At 47.7% G+C, this 7,873-nt stretch overlaps 1 protein-coding gene across 2 annotated transcripts in view; it reads left to right on the top strand.

Moving 5' to 3' along the window:
- Positions 1 to 7,873, top strand: part of Tcf7l1 (transcription factor 7 like 1) — a 166,758-nt gene that overhangs the window by 92,031 nt on the left and 66,854 nt on the right. The gene's annotated exons all lie outside the window — the stretch shown is intronic.

Genomic DNA, 7,873 nt, shown 5'->3' with positions numbered 1-7,873 from the left:
AAAAAAAAACCAAAAAAACAAAAAACCTTGTTTCAAAAAAATATCCTGGACAGCACCAGAAGATGACCTATGGCCTCAACACCCGTGTGCAAACATATACATATACATCCTTGAGTGTACAATGTACACTCTCAGAAACATGCACGCACACACACACACACAACATAAAATTTGCTTTAGGAGTCTTAGCAAATTATGCAACTGTCTTTTTATTTTGGTTGGTTGGTTGGTTTTGTTTTTGAGATAGGCTCTCACTATGGAATTCTGGCTGTCCTGGAACTCAAGAGATCTGCTTGCCTCTGCCTCCCAATTGCTGGGATTAAAGGCGTGCGCCACTATGCCTGGATTCAAATCATAGAACAATGTCACCATTTAGATTCTAAATTGCTCTAAATTTTAGAATAATAATATTCCTGGCCATTTCCTTCAAAGTCAGCAGTTCTTCTATAGCCAGCCTTTAATTCTGGCAATTCTAGTCTTTATCCCTGCTGTTTGGACTTTTCCAGGATGACCTCTAGGGGTTCGTATCTGTGCAGCCTTGGGAGCCTTGCTTCCTTCTCTCAGGATATCTGTCCATGTGACTTCCTGGAGCTGTGGTTCTCTGTCACTAAGTAGCGTTCCACAGTGTGGGTGGGCTTGTTTATCCAATCATTCAGTCATTGAGGAAGATTTCAGTGGTTTCTAGTTTTCACGCTCATGTTAGTTTTTAATGAGGGAATATCATCTTCTCTTCCCCTACCCCCCGTAGGGTTTCTCTGTATAGCCTTAACTGTCCTGGAACTCACTTTGTAGACCAGGCTGGCCTCGAAATCACAGAGATCTGCCTGCCTCTGACTCCTGAGTGCTGGGAGCAAAGGTGTGTACTGTCACCACCACCCATCTTGCAAATCTTTGAACTTATTATCTGTGATAGCCTTAACTGTCAATTTGACAAAACCTAGAATCACCTAGTCTGAAAGTCTCAACGAGGAATTGTCAACATTGGGTTAGCCTGTGAGGATATTTGTGGGGGATTGTCTTAATTGGCTGATGTGAGACAACCCAGCCCCCTGTGGGTGGCACTATTCCCTAGACTCAAGCAAACAAGTGAGCAAGCAAGTATCCAAGGATGCATTTGTTTCTCTGATCTTGGCTGTGGCTAGCTGTTTCAAGATTCTGTCACCGGGCAGTGGTGGTGCACACCTTTAATCCCAGTACTTGGGAGGCAGAGGCAGGTGGATTTCTGAGTTTGAGGCCAGCCTGGTCTACAGAGTGAGTTCCAGGACAGCCAGGGCTATACAGAGAAACCCTGTCTCAAAAAACCAAAAAAAAAAAGATTCTGTCTTGGTGGTTCTTTTGTTTTTGTTTTCCTAATGGTGGATGTACTATACCCTAGAATTGTAAGCTGAATTAAATTCTGTTTTCCCTGTGATGCCCTTTCCCCCTTTCCAGGATACATTATTACAGCAACAGAAATTAAACTATTTTTCTGTGAGGCAGTCTCGTGCAACCTAGGATGGTCTCAAACTCCCCATGTAGCCAAGAGTAACCTTGAATTTCTGATCTTCCTGCCTCCGTCCTCTGATTGTTGGGATTGCAGCCCTGTACCATTATGGCTCATTTATATGTTACTAAGGCAAATTCTTATCAGCAGAGCTTTGTCTCATCCTTGATATCTCTATAGATTAAAAAAATGAAATTAAATCATGCCATCATAAGCTGGTGTGGTGTTACAAGCCTGTAGTCCCAGCTACTGGGAAAGCTGAGGCAATAAGAGACAAGAGCCTGTCTTTGTTTGACAGATTGAGTCCAGCCTGGGCTACATAACAAGACTCTTATCTCGAAACAAATACTATTGAGCACTGAGAATAGGATAAAGATGCTAAAGGTGGGACCATCCAGGTGCAGGGTCTCAGACTGGGTTTGCCCTCTCAGCTTTAGGCATGTGGGGAGAAAGGGGAGGCAAGCGGCAGAATGTAGACACTGCCATTGTCCTACACAAAGGGGACATTGGTCCTGGAGACTCTATTCAAGGGAGCTGTGCGAGGGAAATGGGGATGAGGCTTGGGGATTTAAGTTGTTTCTGAAGGGTATTCCCAAATCCTGCTCTGGGTAATTCCCTGACTACCATTTAATCAGCTCCATTAAACCCTGCCCTGTCTAGTGCACTGTGGTCCAGACACGGCTCTCCTGGGCTCCCAGTAATAGCTCAATTGTGTGTAAGTGGCTGTGAAGAGGCTCTGTGTGCTAGATGAATAGGACTCATCTCCATGGAAACCAGCCCTGACTGAGGGGCTGACCTTTGACCCACTTGTTGCCACCATACTGTTAACCACTGGTGCCTATTGGATGCAGAGAGAGGGCAAGGAAATGACTGTCAGAGTGGCTTTCAGTTGCCTTTAGTTTAAGCCTAGGTGTGTACTAAGTAGAAATAAGACCCCAATATTAACCCAAAGCAAAGCAAGCAAGCAAGCAAGCAAACAAACAAACATTATTCTGATTATAGATTCTGCCCCTGTCTCCATGTCCTTCAGGGCAGAACTTACCATGTGCTCAGTTGGTTACAATCATCCTCTGGGCTTTGAAGGGACACTGCAGGAAGGAGGAGGTTTCTATTCCGGTAATACAGGCCTTGTGGTGTTGCCATGGGCAATGTGTGTGTCTTCTGTCCTGTGAGTGACCAAGAGGCTGCTAGGCCTTATACCCATGATGTGCTCCACCCACCCAGGTGTTAGTCATGCATCCTTCAGAGATGACAACAACAAGACGTGGCTGCCTAGCAACTACATAGGTCAGGGCAGGATGACTTTAGCAACCCTGAGGGGAACGATGAGCTCAGGCCCTGTGGCTGTGGGTGAACATGTGGCCTTGTGTTGCCCTGTAGCACCCTGCTCAGACTAGCAGAGCTTTCCTAACTCCATTCTTTGATCTGGGTCATGTTTGTCGTAGGCTCCTGGACAGATTCTTGATTTTAGAAGCAGGTCTTCCCAGGTTCTTCTGTAGAGGGATCCTGGCCTGGGTCAGGGTCCTGGTTTGCCCCCTACCACATGATGCTCCTTCCAGTGCATCCCTAGAGACCCATATATTATTTGCTTTATTTGCGTCAGGGTCTTGCTATATAGGCCAAACAGGCTGACACTTGCCTTGTGCAAGCCACCTGCCTCAGCCTCACCAATGTCAAGACTGCAGGCATATATCTTCACGCCTAATAAAACCCAGACTTTTTAGTGACTGTTTCGAAATAAAAGTATCTTGAAGATTCTGGAACCCTCTGCTGGGGCCCACCAATGAATAGGACAGGTGAGGCAATGTCTTAAATATAAGACATTTGGGGCTGGAAATAAGGCTCCACTGGGAGGGTACATACTCAGCATATAGGATACCCTAGGTTTTATTTCTAACACCAACTCAAATATGGTGGCACACTGTGTTCACCCCACATTAAGGAGGTAGAGGCAGGAAGGTCAAATGTTTAAGGACATCCTCAGATACTTGGTAAGTTCAAGACCAGACTTGAATAAATTAGACCTGATGTTGAAAAGGAAAGAGAAGGAGAGCTTGATTAATTCTGTAAGTGGAAAAGGAAAAAGCCTTGGTGAGGGTGGGCTGTGTGTTTGCCAAGGCTCCAGGCTCAGCTCCTTGAGGAAAATCAAAATGAAGACTGTCACAGTTCTGTGTTTAGTCTCAGATGCCTCATAAGTCTTCCAGCTTCCTAGGACTGTAGGATGATGTGGACAAGAAAGAAGTGAGCAATTTCAGGGACATTTGTGGTGACTGAAATGGCCAAATCCAAAGCCTGTTGACCACCACACCATCAAGGTACCAGCTTGTCCTATGCCGTGTTCTTGAGACCTTAGGGTGGTGTCTCCAGATTAGGGCTGTGTCTCCAGGTCTCAATTCTCTCATCTCTGTAGGTCCGAATTAACCTGAGAGTCTGCCTCTGCCAATTCTTGCTAAGGTGATGCTTTCTAGAGCTCTCTGGCCTAGTTTTCTTATCTACCCTATTGTGTGGTCCCAGAAATGACTGTCTCAAACACTGCAGGACACCCCAAATACTACAGGAACTCCCAGACAGTTTGTCTTGCTTCGTTTTCATTTCTATCTGTGTGCCCACAACACTCAGCCATGTCTTAGATTCTGGGATACCCCACTCAAAGGTCTCCATTCCAGCTTTCTGGCTGGAACTTTGGTGACCCCGAGGTCTGCAATGTGGCAGTCTCTATGGCTGTCACTTGCTTCACAGAAACTTCATCTTTGTGGAGTAGCAGCCCCTTCCTTGGGCTTCAGGAAAGCCTACACCAGCATCCTCTATAAGGTCATGCACAGTAAGTGGTTCAATATGCTTTTCCATCCCCAGAAAGTGCCATTAGCAGCTCACGGTCTATTTACAGGAGGTTGGGTCCCCGGATAGCATTCCCAATGCCTGAGTTGTGGGGAGCCGGAAATACACATATATTTAACCCTGGGCTTGCAAAAGGGGGATGCTGCATCCCCTCATTCTGCAGCTGTGTAAACATTAGGGGGCAGGGGACAAAGTTAAAGATAATGCTGAGACAAGGAGAGTGTGGGGAGGGAGGTGGGGGTACCAGACTGTAAGGGGTGGGGAGGGACCAGAGCATGGGACACAAAGACGAGCACACAGGTTCCCTGGTTTCTCACTCCTAAGGCACATGCTCACCAGCACTGGAGCGATGGGGTGGGAATGACAAATGCTGAGAGCCTGGGCTGACAGGGCCAGATGAGACAGGCAGGCCAGGGCAGGTGATGGCACTCCAGATGAGAGATGTTTCCGCCCTGGACAGCTCTGGGCCTCTGGGGTCAACAGGAGGAAAGCCTCTCATTCCTTGTCCCAGGTCGGGCAGAGACCTAAGTAATGGTGAGGTCCCAGCTGTATATCCAGGAGAGTTCCTTCCCGAGGCAGCCAATGAGGGGCTAGAGACTCAGACACAAATCCTCCCCTAAGCTAGTATGGAAGAAAGAGCAACACAGAAATTGCCTGCATCCTTCTCGCTTTGTGAGGGGTTTGTGGGAGACAGGGAGGAGCGAGGACCTCAGGGTAGTATCTGCAGTTTCTGCAGCCAGAGGAGGGCTCTCCAACATCAGCCTGGCTGTGGCCGCTTGCTTCCCAGGCCCCCCCTGTCACTGACTCTGGTCACTGAGTGTCTTTCCTTCCATGAGGTACTCAGCACACCCCCAGATGCCTCCCCTCATCCAGTGCTTCCATCATATTTCTTTCCATTCTGATGATGGCCAGTAGCAGATTTCACTGGATCCCTTCAGTTCATACTATATTTTTATCACCTTTCTAGGAAAAAAAAAAATCTGTGCAAAAAAAATCAGAGTGGGTAGAAGAAAACATCCAGTCCACTGCCTCCGTAGCAGTATTGAGGTGCCGTGGTGTTTCCTGGGAGAACTTTGCAGACAGATCAGAAACTCTCTGCACTGTGCTGAGGACATGAGAAGCTAGCTGTCTCTCTCTGTGGCCACACCAGGGACTGAAGGGCTCTGGATGACCAGAGGAAACCTCACAGCAGCCAGGAAAAGAGAGTATGGGGACCCCAGAGAGGGTCCCCAAGTATTTGAGAGGAGCCCACATGCATTATACAGGGAATCTCAATCTGGCCACTAAGTCCAAAAAGGAAAGTGGGGTGTGTAATCCTCTAAACAGGGACCCTTATGGATGGTTAGCTTATGTCAACTTGACATAGACCAGAGTCACCCGGGAAGAGGGAATTCCGATTTAGGAACTGTTTCCATCAGACTGTTCTGTGGAAATACCTGTGAGACATTCTCTTGATTAATGATTGATGTGGGAGCGCCCAGGCCTGTGGACAGGGCCTTCCCTGAACAGGACTGGTCCTGGCTGCGGGAGATAGTAAACGAAGCAAACTGGGAGCAAGCCAGGAAGCAGAGCTCGCTCCTCGGTGGTCTCTGCGTCCGTTCCAGCCTTGGCCTCCCTCCGTGGTGGAGCGCCACTTACCCTTCCCTTCCTCAGTTCCTTTTGATCAATGTTTTTATCACAACAGAAAAGTAAACTAAAAGCAGCCTTTTCCTACCTCCCTTCTGCACAGTAGTCAGATAATTACTTTTCAATGTGTACCAGTGCTTGCCTAGCATCATGTGAGCTTCTGGGTTAAGCACGTGCGTGTGAACCCATGAATCATGTGTGAACACGCGTGTCTGTGATGCAGTCCACCGGCAGATTCCCTCCCAGTCAACAGTCTCAGCATTAGTCTGTGATTCAGCACAGCCTATCGGGGTTGTCCCGGGTGGGGTGGGGGTGGGGGTGGCTCTGTTTCTTCCACACCTTCTGCCCCATGGTAGGCTGGGATGCTAGGGGGACACAGACTTAGACTGTCTGTGTTTATAAGAGTTCTAAAGTGCCAAGTTCAGTCCTTGTGATTATGTGGCAGGTGCTATCAATTGAGCCTTTTCCCCGTACCCGGAATCCATCACTCTCTTTCTCCGTTTCTCACAAACACAAGTGTGAGGGAACAAGTTTCCACCTATACACAGAAGCCAGATGGCACCTGGGGTCCTGCTTTCAAACAGAGCCTCTCCCTCTCTCCCTCACCCACGGAGCCATCTCCCCAGCCCTTCATGGGAAGATTGGTATGTGTGTGCATTCCGTACCCAGCAGTCTTACACGCACATGGCCTTCCACCACATACTAGAGAGGGTCTCATTCCTCAAGCCCCTTTCTCCTACAAGTTCTAGAGGCTGCCGAGGAGCCATAGGTTGGCAAGGGTGTGATGTGGGCATCTCTTTTCCGCACCTCTCGGCTGCCATCTGAGATGTGAAAAGGCTGACTGAGGAACATCCCCAGACTGTGCCAGCTAACAGTGACATTCCATAGACTAAGCCTGGTGGGACACAGCTCAGCGCCTGTAAGCAGGGAGGGGAAGGGAGGGAGGTTTTTTTTTTTTTTTTTTTCCTTCCTAAACCACAGTAACTGTAAAAGCCAACGATACTTTGGGGCTAAGCTGGATCTTAATGGATGTGTGAAATCTGTGTCTTTTGTTTTTGTTTTTAAGGAAATGGAGATAGGAAGGAAGCTGGAGGGTTTGAATTTGTTCTGCTAGCTTTGGAATTCTGCAAAATCAGGAAATCAGAATGTACCAGTTCTCAGAGCAGTGACATTTAACTTGATTGGGAAGGGCACACCCAAGGTCACCCTTTAAAAGGGTTTGTCTTCCTCCGCAACGTTTTGTTTTACCCAGCATGTCTTTTGGAGCTCAGCACTTTTGGCTTCTTCTCACAGTGTGGGAAAACAAAATTGGAACCTGACTGTTGCCTCTTAAGAGTGCTTTGTCTGGCCCCAGTGCCTTCTCCAGGGTGGGGCCCTTAGAGGTTTGCTGATTGACTTACAGATGGAAGGCTACAGGAAAGGAGTGGAAGGAACAGGGGTGGGGGTGGGGGCTTCCTTCCACTCCTTGGCCCAGAGAACTGGATGTGTTTTTATGCAGTCCCTGTTCATGGAAGATAATTTAGGCTCTAGGTATATTTTTAGTTTATTGGTTTAAAACTTAAAAATAATAATAATTTGAATGTAGCCACCATTTATTTTTAGTACTGTAACTAAACTCTGTTAAGATGCTGTTATTTGTACTCTCTGAGGGCCTGGATAACCCCATGTGTCCAGGAATAGCCCGTTCTTGTTGCTCAGTGAATATTCCTTTCAGAACCACCCGGATCCTTTCCCTCTGCAAAAACTTAGGTCGAAGAGACATCCCAGAAGACAACAATGGGAATTTCTTTTACTACCTGAGCCTCGAGTGAAAATGGGACTGTTGGGCTGGTGAGGTGGCTCAGTGGGTAAGAGCACCCGACTGCTCTTCCAAAGGTCCGGAGTTCAAATCCCAGCAACCACATGGTGGCTCATAACCATCCGTAA

Source organism: Mus pahari, chromosome 2, assembly GCF_900095145.1.
Source record: "Mus pahari chromosome 2, PAHARI_EIJ_v1.1, whole genome shotgun sequence".
Taxonomy (NCBI): Eukaryota; Metazoa; Chordata; class Mammalia; order Rodentia; family Muridae; genus Mus; species Mus pahari.
Note: the sequence above shows the minus strand (reverse complement) of the source record. Positions and strands in the feature narration are given on the sequence as shown.